This window comes from Opisthorchis viverrini, assembly GCF_000715545.1.
Source record: "Opisthorchis viverrini unplaced genomic scaffold opera_v5_97, whole genome shotgun sequence".
Lineage (NCBI taxonomy): Eukaryota > Metazoa > Platyhelminthes > Trematoda > Opisthorchiida > Opisthorchiidae > Opisthorchis > Opisthorchis viverrini.
The window spans coordinates 884120-896012 of NW_008751753.1; positions in this window are offsets into that span (position 1 = coordinate 884120).

Below are 11893 nucleotides of genomic sequence, written 5' to 3' on the forward strand. Positions count from 1 at the left end.
TACATCCGACTTCGCTCCAGCAGCGACACTAGCGAGTCTAGATTCTACTGCACATTGTGACTCTGAGTCCCCCAATACCATTTTTCTATATTGCAAATTCCCTCGCTTCACCGTTCGCACTTACGCTTTCCGTGCGATCCACTTTGAAAACTAACGATCTGATTTCATCTCATCTGATATATTCACGAGAAGAACGAATTGGCCCTCGTAACTTTGGGTCCCTGCCCACGCCGACTCGCGTGTGGGCATATGACAATGTCCGTTGTTTATTACTCCGTTTTCTGTGAAATTCCCAATACCCACAAAGCCCACCAGTCACGCTATTGTTCTGATTGTAACATGATCATGCATGGAGGTATGCCACCCTCCAGCTGGTACAAATATTATTATTATTATTTATCAGCATAAAATGTCACCAGCCCAAGTGAATTCGATACAAAGCACCAGTGCCTGGAAAATTTACAAGGCTGATGCAAAATTCATCCCAAGGGAACCAGTACAAATTATACCGACCAAGGCTCTGACTAAAAGAATTCAGCGCCTTGTGAAAACGAAATCCCAACCGTTCCACAAAAAGATACCCGGAAGAGATACCGGAGACAGTTTGGCATTTTCTGGGATGTGGAACCACCGTAAATAAAATACGCCAATGGAACATACGGAAACAGGCCACGATAATAATTGTCGCTCGGAAAAGCAAAGACACGCTAGTTTAGTAAATAGGGCACCACCGCTGAAGTAACCCAGCAGTCCTCTCTCTGAGGGATAGAGACCAAAAAACCGCAGGTGATAAAACAGTGGAATCTGAAATCTACAGTGAACATTATGCAACGATATGCCGCAGTAACCTTATTGCATTCAATCTTGGCAAGGCGCAACAGTCCCTAGCCAACTTCGTTTGCACGGAGAAGGATATTCTTTTACTCAGACAAGACAATCCACTACAGTGCGTGGGTGCCAGAAACTTGAGAGAAACAACCTTCACAGCGTCGAAACATTTCAGTATGATGCTTCGTCAGTCGCTTGACGAAAGAACAATTCTTCAATCTGAAAGGAATCAATTGAAAGCAAATTCGGTGACCGCCTTTGCCCGGTAGCAACGTACATATTAGCTTCCCCAGCATTCCTTGCAAGGTGATAAAACGCATTCTGAAACGCGACATTTGGAACCTATATACTACCAAAAATTTCATATCGATGCGCCCTTGGGGCACAATGCCTCTTACTGCAAAACATTCGGCGTGGAATAAAACCCTTTCCACCAAAATGTTGCATTTTGTTGCATAGTGCCCATACAAAACCGCCCAAACCTGCAGTCATTTATGCCATTTGCTCTAACTAATCTTTTTTCGAAACTTTCGGTGCCCATTCGACTCTGCATTTCCTGTGCCATGAGTTCAGGAGGGGCTCCAGGGGCTCAGGGTGTATATACATATAACGCCACTGGAAATGTTGACCAGCTGTATTTAGTAGGCACCGCATAGTTGAGTTTTGTTTGGCAGATGACATGCCTTCGTTCCTGGCAAAACTTCGGGAGACCGGAAGCGTTCTTGTGTTGCAGTCGGAGAAAGGTCACTATAGTCACGCATGCTTCTCTCGATGGCAACAGATAGCGTTGTTTTGACGCTTTCTAGATGTAGTCAATGTAGACGGAAGCACGCAACAAACCGTTCTGGGTGATTTTTTAACTCGCCAAATATTCGGCCAGTAGATACAAGCTTTATAGAGTCCTGCTAACGGACGGCATGGGCAGCGGTCGTCCGGTTATGTAACGCTCTTAAGGAGCGGACAGTTTGCTCCTTTGCGTAAACAGTTTGACTCACTGAGGAAATGGTGCGGGGAGTATCCAGTTAAGACTTTCGTTGTGGACAAGTTCTGTTCTCTGTGTGGTCTCTGTATTTAGGGATCACTTGGTTCCAAGCAGTAAGAATAATTTTTGATAATTTTTTCTTTAAGTGCTTCCCAGTCCACCAATAGTGGTTGCCAGAATACAAACTACCGGAGGCAGGTTTATCCCTTAAACTTGTTCTCAAACAACCGCTGACAGCTTTTGAATGGCCTGTGTAAACTACTGAACCGAGTGGTGGATAAGCTTTTTGGCTGAAACGCAGAAGGATCACAGCAATCAACAAGAAATTGATTGTTCGGCGGCAAATCCTGCTGTGTTAAGCTCCAAGTCTGCGCCTGACAGCCTGCCGCCTGTGGTCGAGGATACTGCGCCTCAACTCAGATGGCCGTCTAGGGACACAGTCTATGACCGGCCGGCTAATCCCGATGGCTGCTAGTGAGCAACGGATCACGTATCATATCACGCCGACTGTTGTGGTGGTGAACCTTGCCCGCTACGCGGGGATGCCCTCCAGACTTGCCTCGAAGGTGAGCCCACAGAAGAGTGATTTACTTATGGCTCTTAGCCTCCAGACCCTCCAAAAACGCAACGGTGCGCATGCTACGCGGTCCGCATTGAGGGCGTCTTGTGGTCCCAACAGTTGTCGGGGAAGTCTGTGTGTGCGTGCTTTCAGGTCCTGAGAGAAACTATTCGACAGCCGCGAGTAGATCTCTGACTACTGCAACCCATGCTGTAGACTGCCAGCTAGGTGAAAGAGACAAAGGCGATTTCACGCGACCGAGTAACTCCAAGCAGTTTTTCTGGTAATGGGACCTCATTTATTTCAGGTAAGTCTCGTATTTCTTGAGGGATACGACAAGCAAGCGTGCGAGATAGCCACTGAGGATGGCGTTGTGAAGACAAGCCACTACTACAATTTGGCCTCTGGAGTGCCATCATTTTGGAGTAAGTATTCCTCCAAATTGTCAGCCACCCGCCTCATGGTGATATTTCGATAACCCAATTTATATCTTCCTCTATTTTAGAATGTCAATGGCCAAACGAACACTCCACACGAAGGAGTTCATGTGCCTCCCGGCAGGACAAATGCACTCATCGAAATGACCACTAGGACTCAATTATTTACGTAATCTATTTTGTACCTTTTTTCGGTAGAGATGCGCAGGTGCACTTCGTGTTGCGGCTATCTGCTATTTGAACTTAAGTGACGCGTGCCAATCCACGAAAACGTCAACAAATCCTATTTCTGGAATCACGGTACCATTGCAAAGATAATAATACACATATTCAACAAACCTGGACATATTCTGCTCTGCAGACACCGTAGGAGTTACCAGTCACCAGCCTGAGGATAAGACGCAGATCACTTCGCCACAAGCCCGATATTGTCAAAACGAAACAGATATCGACAGCGAGTAACCACAAAAAACAATGTCCGGCCAAAATCCGTAAAAGTTAAGAAAGATAGTTCCGTAAAACAAGAAGGTTTCAGTTCACCCGGTCAAGGGGAATAATTGTGGGGATCGGCTGCCACATGGTGGGAAAGTGGGGCACATTTTCGGATAAGCCGTCTTTTACACTCTAATCAGCTGGCTGGGCATCATGGACCCCTAGCCACATGTCCATCGGGTGTGTCACCTAGGCTCGCTCAACTGTCCGCTATGGTCGGCGTAGGTTCCATGTGGTCAGTTGATCAACCTCATGATCAAACTCTTCCTGGCAAAATCCGCAAGCTATAATGGAGCGCTGCTGTTCAACAACAAAATTGCAAAATATTTCGCCAATAATGAACGCGATTTACGCAACTTTTACTGCTAACAGCAGTTGGTGAGCGCAAATCGTTTACAAGAACGGCACCTCTGCATAATTTGCATCTTCAAGGGCTATTTAGATTCCAGAATGAATAATTTCATCTCTAAAAGTATCTGAAATTTCCGTCCATTGTTAGGTCCAATTTTTCTGCCATTCCGCGATTTCCCGCCACATGAGGCACCGCATCCACAGTGGGTGGTGTCTATTGACCTTGGAGATTCCCGCACTTAAACAAATCACCAATGCAGATACTTTGGATAGTACATGTACACAGACAGTATACATAGACATTCTGCACAATTAGGTGGCAACCCTGATAATGTGGCTTTCGAGAAATCAATTTCATGGGGCGAATACTGAACTGCCTTCAAAAGTCGGGTGCAGTATGTACACTTCAAACTGTTTTCGCACTACAGACATGCTCGTATATATGGGCTCATCAATCCGGGCCAAAGACGAAGGGTCCACATCTGATACCATACCTTTTAACTTCCCAAACATTGGTCAGCAGGTTAAGGCTTCGAATTCGAGTTTCCCTAATAAATTACCCGGGGGATTAGTAGTTCATCAGAGCTCAATACGACCAATGATCAAAACTGGTACTCTACACATTCGGATGAAACGCAGGATGCCTAAAAGGATTCGGCGACTTCTGGAAAAAGATCCCAACTCTTTCAAAAAGTTGACCACATGGGACACAGAAGATGAGCTGGTATTTCGCAAAATGCGGAACCGCTGTAAATCGGAAATCCGCCAACGGAACATACGAAAACAAGCCACCATTCTGGACCCCGCTCGAGAAAACAAAAATGTACTGTTCAAGTAGATGAGACATCGCTGCAGAAACAGGCCATCCGCGTTCTCCTTGAGGGACAGAAACGGAGAACCGACAAATGACCCAACAGTGGTATCTGAGGCTTACAGGGAACACTATGCGTGTCTATACTCAGCCCCGGCGTCCTCGTCACATCCACTCTTGTCAAGGAGAAACTACGAACAGCCCCTAAACGACTTGGTCTTCACGGTGGAGGACATTCGTCAATTCTTGCACAAGGTCAACCCATTCTGCGCGTTGGGGTCCGACGAGGTACATCCAAGGACCCTGAAAGAAACGTCCTCCACACTGGCAAACCATTTACACTTGATGTTTCGTCAGTCGCTTGACGAAGGCCGCCTTCCTTCTGCTTGAAAGGAAGTGACTGTCACGCCAATCTACAAAACTGGTGACCGACTGTCGCCTGGCAGCTATAAGCCTATAGCCCTCACTAGCGTGCCGTGCAAGGTGATGGAACGCATTCTGAAGCGGGCTATCCTAGATCACCTTACTTCCAGCAATCTGATATCGCCAGCTCAACACGGATTTCTCCCAAACCGCTCTTGCGTGACAAACATGTTCGTGTTTATGGACAGCTTAACCCAAGCCAAGGACGAAAATCTCATATCGGATGCCATATTCTTCGACTTCTCAAAGGCATTCGATGGGGTCCCACACGTCCCGCTGCTCCACAAACTCGAGTCTTACGGAATCCAAGGGAAAATTCTTCGCTGGATCGAGGCGTTCCTATCAGACAGATCATTCCGAGTGAGAATAGGCTCGACCTATTCCTCTCCAGCACCGGTCTCCATTGGCGTTCCTCAAGACTCCGTCTTGGGACCACTCCTGTTTCTGATCTATATCAACGACCTCCCAGACATTCCTGCGAGTCCATGTTTACTTTTTGCGGACGGCTTGAAATCCTGGAGTTCCAACGCCAGTGCCCTCCAAATGGATGTAGACGCTGCCAAGCAGTGGTCGTTGGACTGGCACCTTCCTCTGAATGATGTAAAGTGCGTCCATGTGTCGTTTGGAGGGGATTCAGCGAATGCCTTTGTTATGCATGGTGAAAAGGAACCAGAAAACATCATGAGGATAGATGCCAAAAAAGATTTGGGCATCTGGGTTTCCTCAAACTTGTCCTTCTCATTGAACCATGAGAAATCGGCCCAAAAGGCATTCGCCATTTTACGGATGGTCCGACGCACCTTCTCCGTTATAACTCGCATGGACTTCCAAATACTCTATGGTGCCTACGTCAGACCACTCCTGGAGTACGCCAACCAAGTTATCTACTAGGACGTACGGGTGAACGACAGCCACTGAGCGACAAGAACGAAACCGACTCGGGAATCGTGGGCAGAAGCCTTGATCCTGTGTATAAATCCGTGAATCTGTGTATCCATGATACGCTTTATTCGTCTAATGCTTCACCGAAGGGGTCGAGCCTGAAAGTCTGCTGCGACCTTGACCTTGACCCATGCATGTCCTTCCCTTTTTATCGGGGCGATTGCTAAGGGGGCTTGGAGATCTTCGCATTGGGTTCGATTCGGCCCGTATGTCGTCTGAAGTAGACCGTGCACAAACGGCGGGGGATGTCCGTGGGCCATCAATATTCTCGAAAATAATCAGCAGGGAAATAAAAGCCGACATCATTTATGAAGACGAGAAGTGCCTGGCGTTCAGCGATATCCAACCACAAGCTCCAGTGCATTTCCTCGTGATACCCAAGACCCAGATTCCGATGCTGGACTGCGCAACGCCCGACGACGAGCAGGTTAGATTCTTCATCCATTGTTTGAGAAATGTTCAGCTTCTAGGTCATATGATGCTAATCTGCAGTCGTGTGGCCAAAGAGAAAGGTCTAACCAATGGTTATCGCGTCGTGCTGAACAATGGAAGGGAAGGATGCCAGTCAGTTTATCATCTACACTTCCATGTTCTTGGTGGAAGGCAGATGCAGTGGCCACCAGGATAATTGTCTTTTGTGGGCTAATACTTCATGACATACATGTCTGATCATTGTATTTCATTGGAACAGAATAAAACCATTACCTGACCCACGGAAGAGTAGTAGATTAGATTTGGGGGGGGGGTGGTCAATCAACCCTGCAGTTTGTTGGGCTCGGCTACTAACCATATCGTCGTCGAGCTCTTGTTGCGGCGGCGTGGATTGCCACGAATATCTCCGGTTGAATAGATGAATAACCAGTTACCATGCGGAAAACAGATTCTTGTTGCATCTTGAGCCGTGGGTAGGACAGCACACTCGCGGGACCCAAGATAGTACAGACTAGCGTGGAAATGAGGAAGCTCGGGACCTTAACGTGTATCAAGATTCTGTTTGATGTTTCTCCAGAGGGCTTAGAGGATTCCAGCGATGTAGGCATTAGCTAGTTGGGCAGTGAATTACAGTGGCCCTCGAGTAAAATAATCTGTTTCCGAATGTTGACAGGTCTTACGGGATTTCGGCTTCGTAGAAGAGGGCCTGGGTCTCGTGGCTCACGACGGTCGTTAGTAGAAATTAGCGTTGTTACCATTAGCAGTAACCCCAACAAAACGTTTCCATCTTGCCTTAGAGGTCGGGCTTGGGTGCTGGAATGACAGGTTGGGCCACACTGACAAGCTACATTCCACCAGGTGTAACTGTGTCAGGAAGGCTGAAGAGAGCAAATAATATCAAATAAGGATTCAGTTGTGGCACCCTTTCGGTGCGTTGCTGCCATGCCATCCGAAAAAAGCGCGAGGTTCGAGGTGCTGGCAGTTTGCCCAAGCGTAAACAAGAGCAGTCGAGACGCAGTGGTCGGGTTGGACTCAGGGCCATCCGGTCAGTGAGGTTGAGCCTTAGCCACTGAGACATATCGAGCAGGTAAAGTCTTTTCGTCCCCTGCGGTGGGAATGTCAGGGCTACATGTCTCCCTCAGGCAATCAGTGTGCTCCAAGTATAGGCTGTGACCACCGATCTCCCAGGAGTCGACTGTGATCGCCGGTCAGTTTTCCAGTGCCCTTGAAATACATTGAAAACATACTAGTAATGCAATGAGGCTTCGAACGCGTCTGTTACTCGCAGTAACGTCATGAGACATGCGCTCTCGGGCTCTCAGCCAAACGGGTCTGTCCGTTGTTGGCTCCTAACAGGGTCCCTCGAAAGAAACGTGCAACTCCCTGACTTTATATCAGGCTTTTAAGTCAAAGCTTCAAGGCTGGATCCCTTAAAAAACCCACTTCCTCCGTCTGGGCCACCAGGACGTAGCATTACCAAACTCCAGAGATATGACCCACATTACAGCCTTCACTAACCTTACGCTGTCAGACTGGACAGCGGACATCCCTTGCTAAAACCCTGCCTTCTCTTTGTCGATATCGGTACAACCGCTCATGTCGAGTTACCTGGAGACTACTAAGCGCAGGTAGTTTTGGAATCGGTTGGATCATGAGACTATCAGTTACCGATGAAGGATTTCGGTTAGGGATTTTCGTTCCTTCTGACTTCGATCATACCACTGTGCGGGCTGAGTAAATTTATGCTGTCCGCTTTTAGAGCCGTTTGTTCAAACCATCTGACTCGGCTAGACGTCGAGACCATTAGATCCTATTGCTTCCCGAAAAACCATACCAGTATCTAGAGACTACCGTTGCATGCTGGGTAATCAGAAGCCTGGAAGATGACAAAACACGATGGGTTGCAAAGGCCCAGGAGGTGGAGAAGGACTATGCTGCAGGCACCAATCGGACCCTATTATCATTATATTTGATTAACTCATAGAAGCCTTTCTAGATCCTGTTTTAAGGATCAACTGGAGTGGCTGTCCAATATTCTCAATCTCACTAGGTTCCTCCACTTGTTTGAAAGCTCTGTCCCCGCCGCTTTCCCTGTTCACACGTAGTTTACGTTGGGTTGGTCATCCAACCGAATTATATTCTAAGTGCGAATGGATATGGCCTCCCGCACCAGAAAGTGAAAGTGACAGGGTTCCAGAAGTTTCAATCTATGCGCTTAGCAACATTACAGACAGACGTCCTGGATTAATGAAATTTGTCACTCAACGAGGAAGTGGTCTGTGTCAGAAAAGTCATGTGGGGATAGGAGGAATTTTCGGACTCATTGATGACGTTTTGAGTTCTTGGTTGGCCCGTATTCGTTCAATAAGGTATTGAGAGTGAACTAGCAGCAAGATACAAAAATCCGGATGAATCAATGTATCCCATTCTGGTCTGAAAGGGCAGAACGGCGCCGTCGGTAGCGGATGGTGATGTAATCAATCGACTCCAATTTTGCTAAGAAGCGACTAGTGATTGTGAGCTTTTGCTGAATTGAGATGCATTGAAATCTGGGGTTGTGTTAAGTGTGGTTATTTGTTCCTTAGAACTCGGGTCACTGGTGGTCTCATGCCAACCACCCCTACTTTGCAGCCTTGATTTTAAGCCATTCGCCCTGCTCTCTATTTTTGGGCACTCTGTTAACACTATCCCACATACAGCTGTGACGTACACAAGGAATGCGTACACGCCACACGGTGAGATGAGCCGAGCAGACAAACGAGAACATGCGACTGCTGACGCCTCCCACCTGTATTCGTTGTTACCACTGGACATCCTTTCTGTCTCACTTGGACTGCGTTTTGTCGCATATAATCATGGAATAGCGCGCACAGTATTTGCAATAGTTCTAATTACAATTGTGTAATTGACCAGGGTGACGTCATATTCCTGCTTTGCTTGGTGTAGAAAGACACGTTGGCCTGATTGCCAGTGGGTACAGTAAACGTGCTAATCCCATCAACCGGAAACAACTCCGAAAATATGCCAAATGATCTGAAGGCAAACCAATAGACAATGCGGACTGAAAGCGGCACATGGGTTATTTTATCAACATTACGCCCGTGCGTAAGATGAAGTGGTGAATGTGGGGTTCTCATGATACCGTGATGGTCGTTTACTCACACTTCGGGAATCACCGGTTTTCCCTGAAAGATATCCTTTTTTAACAAGAAGGTCAGACGAAAACACGTTTTGTGAGTTCTTGGGCTACAGCTGAGAACCCTGTCGTTGCTTAGATGCACGAGGTCACTTTCCACCTGCTGTGCTCCTGAACCATGTATTGAATTCTCAGGGACACCGTTAAGGCAAGGAGCAAAAGGAAGAAACTGTATAGCTTTGGTGCATTATCGCTCCCGGTGGGATTTAGTCTTATACAAGTGAACACAGTAATCAGCGAGGGTGTAAAATTGTTACCCTCTTGCTCTCAGAGAATGTATGTGGACTGGTCATTGTGTTATACTCCAAGTCGCTCTCTCCTGGTGGGATTTTTCTCGAGAAGACTTTCTGCTTCACCGATACGCTTTTAATCCAGTTACTTGGGTGAGCGCATGTGTTTAGCGATATTAGTCTGTTCTTGACTGGACACTCATAAGGATTATGAAAGCTTCGTCAGTCAACAACCGGGTTTGCTCTTTGGGCTCATCATGTAGGTACAATCCCTGAGTATCCGTCGGCCTTCTGTTCTACTGAACCTAGGTTGTACGCATTTTTCGGAGTATATTCATTTGCACACTAATTTGGTTCCAGGTGGAGTCACTTGTCTTATCAAAACTAAATTAACGTTTAAAAATGTTGATTTTTCTCGAATGGCATACGATTCGGGTTCTGGTAGGACTTGGGGCTGACGGAAACCCGGATAGTGCACCTAACTGATGAGCCTCAAGAAGGGCACAACCAGTTGTGCACTGTCGAAGAGTTGTGAGTGACATTGTGAGTAGTATGTCTGACAAGGAAATATACTGCGATATCTCGAATATAGTACCAACTGAAACATGAAGCGGTCTTGTGTAGCAAGTGCAGTGGAAGGAAAAGACTATAAACGTTCGATTCAGTTGAATTTTACTTGAGTGTTCATACGGATGTATTTCTTACCTTTTTTGGAGGAATTCCTGTCCCTGAATATCACTCAACCGAAGAAGTCTGGTATTGTAAAGAGTCCTGCGCCCATTCAGAGATGCGTTGGATCCTGATGTTCAGGCGCTTGACGAACTTCACTTGTGCTCTGTATGCCCAGACACGAGCAGTTGGCTGCTCATGGTTGTTGACACTCGTAAGAAACGGTTTACTGAGGATGCTGGATTTTCAATCCTTATAGAAAATTAGGCTCTGACAACTTTTTCCGTATTGATTGCCTCATTGTGATCGATATGATGATTTGAAGCAAAATCTTCACGACAAAAAAACAAGCGAACAAAGCTGTCAAGGTTAGTAACCCCTACTGTGGCTCAAACCCTTTCACCGTGTATACTGGCCGCCAAAAATAAAAACCCCATCCTAAAGGGAACACCTTGCCCCATCATGCGAATTTTATCACTAGGTCGGTGGGTAAGACAGCAGACCTCCCAGGAGAGACTGGAGGACATGCATACCAACCGTGTTTTGGTTTATGTAGCTCGAGCACCAGTAGCGAGTTGTTGCTCCACCTAAGTAACCGGTTCTGCTGTTTGCCTAACCAAGCAGAGTTAATGCTGTTGCGATCAATGATCGATGGATACAGTCTTTACATAATGCAATCCGAGGATCATCATTTGGATGTGAAATACAACCACCAGATCCTTTCTCGTTGGCTAGGGCAGTTGACCAAACAAAATTATCTCAACACCCGCCCCATATCGGCCCGCCTGATCTTTAAAATTTAGGAAAGGTGCTTATGGATACCATGTCCGTGCAGTCTCAAAACACAGATATGTTCATTGTCTTTTGTATTCTCGGGCCGCGTTGACAAATGCAGGACCAAATATGCGGTTGCGGCAGCCACGTCTAAACGTTTTTGGGCACAACGATAGTCCATTCATGGAAATTCCTGGAATATATCGTATTGACCAGGTTCTCAAGGTTGTATCAGGCGGTACTCTTCCCTGGGGTTGCCGCACTGTCCGGTATAGCACATGGACACCTTTTTCGGACAATTCAAACGTGAAAAGCACCAGATTCATTTTACTCCCCCTCTTTATACCACCGCGTAGCCAATCTTCATACACAAATGCCACGTGGGAACTGAAATACTCAAAGTTAGGTAGCTCGTAGCAACGCTGGCAGGACAATTTAACCGTAATCCATAGCTGGTATGCCAGCGTATTCATGCGTAACGACATGCCGTAAGTGATTTTATGACCAGGATCTACTGTTGTATGGCTCGGTAACGTAATCGACTCAGTTAACAAGAGACTAACTTTGAGGTGACAGAAAAGGGCCCTAGTGACTGTACCAGTTTATCCGGACCAGGAAACCTAGGCAATTGCCGATTATGAAAAATAACATTACAAAACAGGTTCAAACGCGAAGGAACCCTTGGAAACCAAGCAAAATGATAGAATTCCAGGAGGTATATTAATTGAGTAAGGGACATTTGTCAAAAAGGACCATCAAATTGGTTG